This window comes from Halichoerus grypus, chromosome 10, assembly GCF_964656455.1.
Source record: "Halichoerus grypus chromosome 10, mHalGry1.hap1.1, whole genome shotgun sequence".
NCBI classification, from domain to species: Eukaryota; Metazoa; Chordata; class Mammalia; order Carnivora; family Phocidae; genus Halichoerus; species Halichoerus grypus.
Window position 1 is genome coordinate 61,194,647 of NC_135721.1, and position 12,053 is coordinate 61,206,699.

The following is a 12,053-nucleotide window of genomic DNA, read 5'->3' on the forward strand; positions in this document are numbered from 1 at the left end:
CTGTTTTTCTTTGCATGTACTATATATTTTATATGTTGATACTATGGTATTGGTGCATAGAAAATTATAACAATTATATCTTCATTACAAATTTCATCCTTCAGCATTGCAAAGGAACTTTCTTCATCTTGCTTATGTATGTAATGCCTTTGGCTTGAATTCCTTTTTGTCTGATATTAATACCATGTTGTCTGTCTTTTCTGCTTACATTTGCATGGCATGTCTTTGCTTACCCTTTTAATTTTTCTAAATCATTTTGATATATGTATCTTTTTCTTATTTCTATCATAAGTAGGAATGCTTCTAATGTTTTCTCAGAAAGCATGGTGATGGGCTATATACAATGGTGGTTCTCAATCAGGGATGATTTTGTATTCCTAGGGATATTTGGCAATGTCTGGGACACTTTTGGTTGATGTAACTGAAGGGGGCAGGGTGCTACTGGCATCTAGTGGGAATAATCTAGGGATGTTGCTAAATATCCAAAAACACACAGGGCAGCCCCCCAGCCACTCAAAGAATTATCCGGCCCAAAATGTTAACAGTGATGAGAAAGAGAAACTGTGATATTATGAATGAGTTTGTTCTGTGGTCCAAACAAATCATTAGACTGTTAATAGTTGATTTTCACTGACTTACAGTATTGTCGTGATAAATACATTTGCTCTTAGTTTTGTCATATTATTTTATATTTCTTTGTAGTTACTGTTCCTTAAATTTTTCACTATGTGGTATGTTTCTTTTTGCATGTTTTTAGTTGTTCTGATATTTAAGAACATGGTTTTTAATTTCTTTTAATCATTACCTTTATAGCTATATCTTTAATATTTTTGGTCCTCTGAGGTTTTGGGCTGTATCAAATAGTTTCCTACTATGAGGAATGAAAAAGTATCATGTTTTCTCTTCCTTGACATTCCATCCTGTTCCTCCACACTTGGTTTTTGTCAATAGTACTACAATTTCTTAATATTTAGCTTTGTACTAAGTAGTTATATTTCTGTAAGTTGATTTATCAGTGGTAGATAATATTCACTAATTTCCAGCTATTATAGATGAACAAATAATCACTCATTTTGTTTTCCATCTGCTTTCCCCTCCTATTTATTTATTTATTTATTTATTTATTTATTTTTACAACAAGATACTTGCTACTCAAAGCATAGAACAGGGACCAGCAGCACCAGCATCAGTGGGAGCTGGTTAGAAAGATAGAATCCCAAGCCTCACCAAGACCTAATTTTTCAGAATTTGCATTTTAACAAGATTCCTAGGTGATTTTTTTTTTAAAGCTTTTATTTATTTATTTGAGAGAGAGAGAATGAGAGACAAAGAGCGCAAGAGGGAAGAGGGTCAGAAGGAGAAGCAGACCCTCCACTGAGCAGGGAGCCCGATGTGGGACTCGATACCGGGACTCCAGGATCATGACCTGAGCCGAAGGCAGTAGCTTAACCAACTGAGCCACCCAGGCGCCCCCTAGGTGATTTTTATATACCCTAAATTTGAGAATCACTAGCCTACAAAATTTGCTTTCTATTACTCTACTTGCCATGTTAGTTTTAGTCTTAGTTCTATTAAATATATGGAATGTTCACTGCCAAAACTTTTGCTCTTTTTCTCCAAATTATCTTTTGTTTTCTTGAAATTTACTTTCTAGTAATTTTCTCTAGAAGAGTTCATTGTAAGAAGACACCTTGACTTCTTACATGTTTTCAAAACAGTTGGCTTATAGTTTTTATACTAGAAGGAGAATATGACTAGCTATAAAATACTTCATTCATATTTTCTTTCCTTAAATATCTTGTACATTTTAATTGTATTGTCTCTGGGGATTGAAGGTTGCTGTAGAGATATCTGAGGCCAGCCTGATTTTTAATCTTAAAAATGACTTTTTAAACAATCTTTTTTGCCTGGTTGCTCAAGTCTTATAACTTTGCCATAATGTTCTTGGTATTGACTAAAGTGGGTCAATCTTCCTGGCATCGTTGCCCATTCAGTAGGCAAATGCATTCTTTCCTTTCAGGAAATTTTTATCAAATTGTATCTCTAATAGTTGTTCCATTTCATTAGTGCAGTGTTTTCTTTCATAAGGAATCCAAACAAACATATGGTGGGTCTCTTTTCCATGTCTTCTATTTCTACCATTTTCTTTCTGATCCTTTCTATTTCTTTTTTTATAACTATTTCATTTCATTCACTTGTCCTATTCCTACCCTCTGTGCCCTTATCATGACCTCCACAGTGTCTCTTGGCTTTATGGTACTACTTCTCCTTTTACCTTCCTCTCTGCATTGTCCTTCATCCAAATCCCATACCTTTACTCCTCCTTCTATTAATAATTATGACTTGAGGAAAAACAATACTCACTTAATTCCAAAGTAAGTATAATTTTGAATCTCAGTATAACTCTAAACTAGTTACTGAAGTTTTAGAAAAATAAACCCTTCTAATAATTTAAATTCCTGAAAAAATAGAGGAGAAATAACTTAAAGGAGAAGTGAGTAGATTATAAAGGAAGAGAGAACTATGTGAAATACAGATCACAATATGTTAGATAATATTTAACACACCACTATGGACTGCTGCCAGAATAAACAATAACAACAATAAGCATAAACTAATAACAATTAGTAGCAGTGTTATTTCACTGGCCACCATTTACTGAGTTCTGGCTTGCTCAGCATTGTGCAAAATTCATACAGCATTTCATTTAATGCCCCCACAAACACCCAGAAATCAGGTACCTTTATTAGCTCAGCTCTATAAATAAAGTGGAGCTTAGGGAGGCGAAGAACGTGCCTTCAGTTAGCTTGGCATGGAGGTTGGGGAAAGGATCAAACCCAGGTCTGCCTGATGCTAAAGCGTCTTCACTTAGCCACTTGCTCACTAGAGGGAACTGTTCAGAGAAGTGGGTATCTCAGGAAAAATCCTGCCCAGAAAAACTGGCTTCAATGTGCAAACAGATCAGTAGCCCATAACTGGATTTTCCAGCCGTTCCCAGAAGCTTAGCACAGGCATACAGTTATCATCAGTCACACAGCTGGCACTGGAAATCTTCTCTTCTCCTTCCCCAGCAGAGTGGACTTGTTATAAAAAGCATGGCCACAATGGCCACGGAGTATGCTGTTAAAAGGGTATAGAAGATACAAGTCAAGCCATGAGATTAGGAAACAGCAGAAGGAGGCAGGCAAGTTAGAGGAGCCATCAGTCAACCATTTGACATTCAAGAAATAGTTATTAAGAGCCTACCCTGTGCCAGACACTCTTAAAGAGCTTGAGATTCATCAACAAACAAAAGAGTCAAAGATCCCTGTCTTCACGGAGCTTGCATTCAGGTGGGAGGAGACAGATAAAAAACAGCAAACAGCAGATTAGGTATTGATTAGGATGTAGTAAATGCTGTGTAGAAAGAACAAAAGTAGGGGAGGTCAGGGAGTGGGGGTGAGGGGCAGGTAGAAAGTGTTAGAGGCAGTCCCACCAAAACACATTTCACGGTGGAAGATGCATTCAAATGCCAAGAATTTCAGAAGTGGTAGGAACGCTTGCTCTGTTCTCACCTCCTTCCCTATGGCAACTGCTAAAGTCCTTATCGGCATCAGTTATCATTATGATGACCATGAAGATATTGTTATTATTATTACTGACTATCATTTATTAAGCAATTATGATGTGTTAGACCCTATGACGCAAACCATTTTACAAATACGATTTCATTTAGCACTCATTTCACGTTGCCTTTTATTTTATCTTTAATTGGCACTTGTGGATAATCTTGTTTGGCCCATGCCAGTGGCCATCGTAGGTCCCACAATCTTTTCTTTCATATTCCTCATGGGGCTGTGCCCAACTCTAGGGCCTCAAGCACAGTATGCACAGAGCATACACACGCAGAACATATTTGCTGACGACTGAAAAACAAATACACATTCATAGAAAAACAGGAACAAAAATACGGTTGGAGAAATCAAATGGCAGGGGCCTGTGTGCACAATACCAGGAAAGCTGTGGGAAGAAGGGCAGCTAGTGCTCAGCAGGAAAACAAAGGCAGAAGCATCACTGACCACCAGCTCTTTGCACTCCCACTTTCCTCCTGTTGCCATGTTCTTTTCTTTTCCTTCTTTTCCCCTCCCACCCCCTTAGACATTTCACTTGCCAAGGATGCTGCCTGAACTGCTCCCGAGCAGTCTGTGCTCTCTCATAATTGATAAATGGAGGTGTTTTCCAATAACCTTATAAATCACAGCATGTAAATGGTTACAGTCGGGATGGGGAAGAAGAATCGGCTAGGTTCTAGAAGCCATGAGTACCTTGGAAATAAAGAATAACCCTTGCAAAACGACAAAGATAATTTCTTTTAGCATCATTGCCTGGCTAGGTATTAGCAATGAAATTACAGAAGAAAAAAAAAAAAAACCAAACACCAACAACAGATATTCCTATTTTAAGAGAACAAAAAGGCATGATGTATTCAAAAACAGTTTGTGATCATTAAATTACATAACCTGTTATGTTTTATCCCTAAATGGCTTATTTTTCATTGTGTTTTATCCTGTTTGCTGCCTCGAGTTCTCTCAGAAGTAGGTGGAATAGGAATCTTAAATTAATTTTTTTTATTATGTAAGAGAAAAAAAATAACATGCCAAAGAGGTCAAAATATAAAATTGCTTGGGTATTTATCACTCTGAGATATAAAGACTTAATGTTAACTTTTAAAAATATATGACTTCTATAATTGTTGAATCATTATTTTTGATTCAGCACTTAACATTCATGAGAGGCACTTCTTCAATTTTGTGGGAAGCTTTGCTGAGTATTAAATATTTCCAAGATTGTTTACAGCCAAGAATTGTGGATTTTTGTATACAGCATGCTATTGTTATGATTTAACCTAAAGAAAGCCAAATTAAAACTGATTTACTAAATAGGTTAAGGATAGCATACTTACTCACGATTTCAACCCTATTTCATGCTTAGACAGGCAGATCTTAATTATACACAAAAGAATACAAATGTTATTAGCATGATAATAATTATTTAGAAGATGTCCTCTTTTTTAAAAAAAATTAAACCAAGATTGTCATTCATGCAGCTACATTTTTCAAGAGGATGACAGCTTTGCTAGTCATAGATATGTTCAAAGTACATACACAATATTCAAAGCTGTACAGCAGACATGTTATCTGCATGAGCTCGGATATGCCAGCGACGCACTGCACACTAATCATTATGTCCTACCCACGGTACTACATGCAAATACAATCCTTTGTGACATTTTGTCAAATATTTTGAGGATTCTATACTCCTTATCACACCTCCATCCCCATGTCCTCACCAACAATCAGGCACCCAGAAATCAGTTCCACGGATGGCACAGACTCTAGCTCGTCACAAGCACAACACCATGCCAAATTAATGAAAAGAAAATTACAGATTTACATACTAGTGGCTAACAGGGAGGGCACAGGCAAGGCAAACTCAAGTTTACATTTACCGCCTTGCTGAGCTGTGTGCGGCAGAGACAGCCCTGGGAAAAGCAACTTCACCCTGTATTTGTGTAGCAAGAGATGTAAACATTACATATAGCATCCAGCATATGACATAATGGATAAATCAATTTAAAGGTCCTGCATTTGGAAAACCTACACCATGGGTCAATACCTATTGTCAATGAGCCCATATACGATCAGATTGAGGAAAATGTAGAAATGTTTCAGGACTAAAGAGTTGGCTACAGTACAAGCAATGCATTTTTGAACATTGATTTGCCAGAAGTGTATCTGTTGTCTGTTGCTCCAGGCTGGCATTTTTAATTATTTCTGGGACAAATGGATCAGTGATACACAGAAAATCTGTAGGGCTTCTTGTCAAATTAATAAAATAATAATGAAAGTAGTCATCTCAGACTGCAAAGTGTCAAAAATCCTTCAGAGATCTATAGTAATCTACATGGTTAAACAAACTAAAATGCTCCTGCATGCTATTTCAAATCCTAAGTGCGGTGACATAAAATAGATTGTATAGTGTCCATTGTATACAATGACACCTACTGTGACAAAACCCGACTATGTTTAATGACCTTTTTAAATCTTATACCTAGAGTCCATAAAAGCATTGTAATTCAGTTGTAAAACACACTTTAATAATCAAAATGCAGCTGTTAAAATAGCATTGCTCATAATTCTAACTTGAGGCAATTTTTTTGTTTTTAATGCAGAAGAGCAGACCACAGTTTAAAATTCCTATGAGGTCACTATTGGCCATTACAGTGTTTTTTTGCAACTTAATAATAGATGTTTTAAAGTTTAAGTGCAGCCTCAGGCACTCATAAGCATTTATTACAAATCGCTGGTTGCCTCCCTTATGCAGAGAGGAATAACATTTACATACAGTAGCACGGATTAATAAGATAAAAAATTTGAAAAAGCCGTCAGTCAGGGAGCGAAACTGGTGCTAATAAAGCCCACTATATTCTTCGGAAATATCAAGCCGTCTGTTCCAATATTTTGCCATTCCCCATGAGGTATACAAATCCAAATCAGATAAGTCTCAAGCAATGCCAAAGACATGCTGCTCTGCTCTCCAGTGGCACCCGGCTGAATCTTTTATTTATCTTCAGAGCAATTGTACATTCTAGTATACTAAAGACTGAAATAAACTGAACATCACTCATCAGAAAGTTTCATAAAACGGGGCCCTCTCCTTCCTTGTTTGCTAAACCATGATTAGTGAGAAAAATGCACTGCAAAGTATGTATCATGGTAAGGAAATGTAATAGTAGGCATGGGACCTCTGTAAGCAAGGACTAGTTAAATAGAACCACATCTTGCTAGAGTTTAAAATGATGCTCACGTGAAATCAGACCTAGAAGAGAGAAAATTGCTTGAGGAAAGGGAGCCCACACGCCTTGCTGTCCTCCGTTTTGGAGTGGCTCAAACCCAAAGGTACAGGGAAAAGCGAAAGCAAAAGAGCACACATAATTTCACACGATGATTAAACTGCAAAGATCCTTGTTCTAACAAATCACTGTGCCACTCTCCCAAACTGCAGCATAACAAAACTGCACATAAAATCATTTCTGCCCTTCGGAACGCTGCTAATTAAAAAGTACAACCGTTAGTGTTCTGATTGGGGATGAGGCTGCCCGTTATTTCCAGCCCAAGTGAACATTGATAAAAGAAATTTATTTATTTATACATAATTATTATTGTTACCCTACTGAACAGTGCTGGGGATTTAGAGAAATGAGACGCCACGGTTCTAATTTTTCTTCAAGAAGTCTGCCATATTAACTCCATTGAATAATTACTGAAAAGTAATACACTCGTGTAATATTACCTTATGCAAAATTGCATTAATCAAAAAGTGAGCCTGCTGCAATCAAGTAATTTGGGGGTGGGGAAGGCATACATGCATAGCATATTTTCCTCAGGACTTATTTTCCTTACAGCAGGGTATTAACTAATAGTTTTGTAGCAAAGATCCCATGAAAAAAAGGAAGTAAATCAAAGGGGGGAAAATACAGCCCTGTTCTTACACAGAGAGGGCCACATAAATGCAACGGAATGACCAGTTACTATCTTGACAGCCTCCCCCATTGCTCCAACTCTGTACACAACAAAATAAATCCTGCTTGACCTCTCCAAGGAGCCAGACCATTGTTCCCCACACGAAGAAGTAAACGTAGACGCTTAATTACACCCAGGCAGCTTTACAGAACATGGGGCTTATGATACAAAATGATCAGTTTCCTGTTGTGATAGGTTTTCTTCGGAAATTAAGGAAAAGGAAAAAAAATGTATACGTGGGGCAGATCATTCCAGGTGTGCATGAAACGTGGCAAATTAGTAAGGGTTCTTGTGCATACATAATGTCTCATAACTACTGGAGTCCTAAAGCACTAATGCAAGTGCAATCATTTTTATAGCCTTTTGTCTTGTAAGTTTTGCTGAGAAGAGTGGAAGGTGCCTCTCAGATTAGAATCTAGCCCTGTGCCATCACAAGGAACAAAATAGCTTTCATTAGAGATGTGCATTTCATTTCTTTATTTTTAAAAGGCTGGGTGGCAGGGAGGCAGGCTTGGCTGCTGGTTGTTTTGTTGTTGTTTGGGTTGTTGCTTTTGTTGTATTTTTCTTAGTGGCCGTGGCTGTGAAGTGTGGTTTCTTCCACCAGCCTCTCCCAGGCTAGCTGTGAATAGTGCCCATTTTGAGATTAGGAGATTAGGTTATTCATCACTTGAGATGCTCCCCGCTGTGCCGCTACTATCAGAGCGCAGCCAAATCAAAACATCTCTGGAAGGCATTTCAGAATAATTGAATGCATCATAATTTCCCTATTAATACATATCTCATATTACAGATTATGCATGAAATGTTCACATTATCTGTTACTTTTTGTTAACGTCTTGCTCCTTGCCAGTAAATTTAATACACAGAGTGAATCAGCATGCTATGATGAAGGGATAGGTTACTGATAGCCATTTTTTTTTCAGGATTCAGTAGAAAATTAAAGTAAATCGATCATTTTATAGCCCCACTGGAAGGGCTACAAGGGCATGTTGCTAAGCAAATGGTAATTTAAATGTACTGTGTAATTTTTCTACGCAATTTACTGAAGGCAGATTTTATTTCTCAGTTAATATCAGATGCTCTTTATCTGTTAGTGCATGATGTATCTGTGATAGACAAATTATTAATCTATGTTTTAATCAAATGCTGCAGCTTGATAACTAGTGATGTAGGCACTATAGGAGTTAACACCTGGAAGAATATGACTATTACTAATACCTAAAAAAACCCACATGATTAATTCAACATTCACTTATATAAAGAGCATGCACTAAATTCTAACAAAAAGTCATCAAAGTAAATCCTAATAAAATTTAATAAAAATTTCCACATTCCATAACAAAAAGTATTTTCAAATTGATTGTGCATCTAGCCACAAAAGATGCCCTTTTTTTAATATTTTAAGATTTTGGCAATATTTTAAATATAATATGGAAGCATATAACTAAGCACTGTAAGTACAATAAATATTTTAAGATAATATGCTATCCATGGTAAGAACTTGTCTTCTTGGGCAAATTCAAATAGCAAACAATTTCTTTTTCTTTTTCCTAAAAAGAAAAGCACTTAACCTGTGTATCAGGGTAGTTTCATTTCATAACAAGTCAAAAGTTCCATATTTTAAGACAAATAAGAATATATAAAATAATCTCTGTTTGATGACACCCATTATTTTTATGAAATTAAGAAGGAAAAAGAAGGAGGGCCCCATTTACCCTTCAGGTTGCCAAAGTAAAGGCAAGATCCTCCTGCTGCTGGTGTACAAAATGTATTATTGTCATTAATGAAAAAGTTAATGGGCCATTTTCTTATATATCAATTTACATTTTACAATTTGAGTATACAAATGATATGTACAGCAGAGAGCTGATTATTTTTGCTCAAGGAAATAGTTTTAATGTGTTTTTATGGACATCAAATGTTGTGAATAATGATGCATCCACAGAATGCAAATAGGATGACAGCTTTTGGGCTGTGATCAACAGTCCTTGGATAAAAGGTCTGCTGGGACAATCATGTTCTGTGGAGGGCCTGAACAGGAAAAAATGGGAAACAAGGAGGACACCAGGATATTTGAAAGGAAGATCAGCAGATGGGATTTGGAGTATGTCACTCACATATAGACATCAGATAATATTCTCAGTGTTATGGGGAAAATGTATTTAAACGAGAATGTAGCAGTGAACTGCAGACAAAAAGATATTGCTGATTCTGTGTGATAAAATCAACTTCTGAAATTAGTTATGGCTCACCATAGAAGAAATGAATTTTAATAACACATTTATACTACAGTCTCAAATACCTTTTGTTTACTAACTTCTTTCTGTGGGGTCCACCTTTCCTTACCACTTAAAGGCAGTCAGTGCTGCAGGCCAAATAGAAATATATCCAGGAATACTACACAACAGACTTCTTTGGAAGAGATAGGAATAATTTCTTGAATTGACACAAACTGAGTCCCTTTTCTCAGAAGCATGGGATAATGTCAGATGTGCTATGAGACCAAAAGCACGGTCTCTGAGGAGCAGCCATTTCTTTTACTGGGCATTTGAACTTGTAGGCAGGTGCTATCTGCACCTTAGAGCCCTATGTCCCATCCCAACACACCTGTACCTGTAAGGAAAACTACGTATCATGGTGACTGGTGGAAGCCACACATGCCCACTCACTCACTAGCCCAGAATTGGCCTCACTCATTTCTACCTAAGAGTGGAGGGTTACAACACAGGCCTGTAGACAGACAGACAGACAGATGGACACGCACACACATACTCAGGCTCTGCCAGCAGAATGCCAAGACATCTAAATGGAAGTGAAAACTTCAGTCAATCATTCATTTCCCCTTTTCATCTGTATATTTGGGAAAGGGGACTCACTATTCCCTCATCAATGAGAATTCTCATTTAAAAAAAAAACAATTTTTTAAAAATTTATTTGTCAGAGAGAGAGAGAGAGCGAGAGTGAGCAAGCACAAGGAGGAGGAGTGGCAGGCTCTGCACTGAGGGAGAAGCAGGCTCTGCACTGAGCAGGGAGCCCAATGTGGGACGTGATCCCAGGACCCTGAGATCATGACCTGAGCCGAAGGCAGACGCTTAACTGACTGAGCCACCCAGGCGCCCCCCCAAAAAAACAATTTTTAAACAAGAAAAAAATAGAAGGGATGCTGAGTTACTTAGAAAAAAATAAACTCTGGGTGATAGTTTTCTAGGCAGCTAAAATGTTTTACAAACATTTTTAACCTGTTTCTTATGAATTTGAAAGAGAAAGGGGCCACAAACAGAAGACAACATGACCTTAAAATAGCATCCATGATAAGCTGCATCAGGAAAAATCAAATTAAATGGGAACAAAAATCTTATACTGGTTACATTTTTTATTAAGATATGGGGATTTCCCAAACTAATATCAATGCAGCAAGACTGGAAAAGTATATTATGCCTTCAGTATATAATAAGAGACAGCTGAATGTAAAGAAATACTTATCCATATGTGAATATAAATAAGAAACATAATGGAGATGGACAAATTGCTCTTCCAGGATGAAATACAGTGATGGAAATGAAAATGTATTGCTCTTAGAACCTGGGATGATCAAATCTTTCTTTTTCTTTTTTTTTTTTTAACAACACAAGAATTAACAAATTGGCAAAGCTTTTGTTCTAAGGTGACTTTCTTATATCTTTCTTTTACCACTTCCTACTCTGTCACCCAAGCGCTTACCTTTAAGTATTGCCTTTTAGCCAATGGTAAGCAAAATTCCCTGGGTTGCTCACATAAACCCTGCCTAGAAACGTAACAGTGAAAACAACCACAACCACCACAAAAATGAATCCCACCTTGGAAACTTCCTTCCCCCAAACAAATACAGTTGTAAGTTGCAGGAAATTGGGGGACCCATATGCCTGCATTGAAACCTAGATAACTGGAATTATTTGAAATTTGAAACACTGAGCACAAAAATAATTAAATTTGGAAAGTCTCCTAGAAAATGATTTAAGCTCCCAACATTACTTCAAAGAGAGCGTCCTTCCCACCCACCTCTATCCAAAACAAAGTTACTTCTTTAACTTCTTCCTCTGGTCTGGAAATCAACATGCCTACATCCTCTTATATTTGAATTTATTTTCTCTGCCAAAATCCAGCATCAGTGCCTTTAGGCACACATAGGAAATGAAGTGGGTTGGATATGCTATCTTTAGCTATCCTTCTATGCATGACTAAAAGCTGAAGAGAGTTAACTGACCTCATATGTATATGAACTAATTGTATAATAAAACTGCTTTCTCCTAAGAAACTACATATATAATTTCTTTTTATTCTTAAATATATATATGCATATATATACATATATATGGTTTTTTAATACTGACATGTAAGCATAGGGTTTTTGAAATATATATATTTCACAGCAACAGGTAATTTGGTTAATGGAATTTTAGCTTAAACTATATTACTTTTAGTAGAGTTGAGTATAATATTTTTACTATAATT

At 36.8% G+C, this 12,053-nt stretch overlaps 1 long non-coding RNA gene across 19 annotated transcripts in view; it reads right to left on the reverse strand.

The window, feature by feature from the left end:
- The window catches only part of LOC118533483 (uncharacterized), a 595,288-nt gene that overhangs the window by 271,180 nt on the left and 312,055 nt on the right, over positions 1 to 12,053 (reverse strand). Inside the window, exon 1 of one of the 19 annotated variants that reach the window (XR_013441801.1) lies at positions 5,438 to 5,523. The exons of the other annotated variants lie outside the window; for them this stretch is intronic. This is a non-coding gene — a long non-coding RNA (uncharacterized LOC118533483). Of the gene's footprint in view, positions 1 to 5,437; positions 5,524 to 12,053 lie in introns of those variants that run through there. 19 annotated transcript variants of the gene reach the window in all.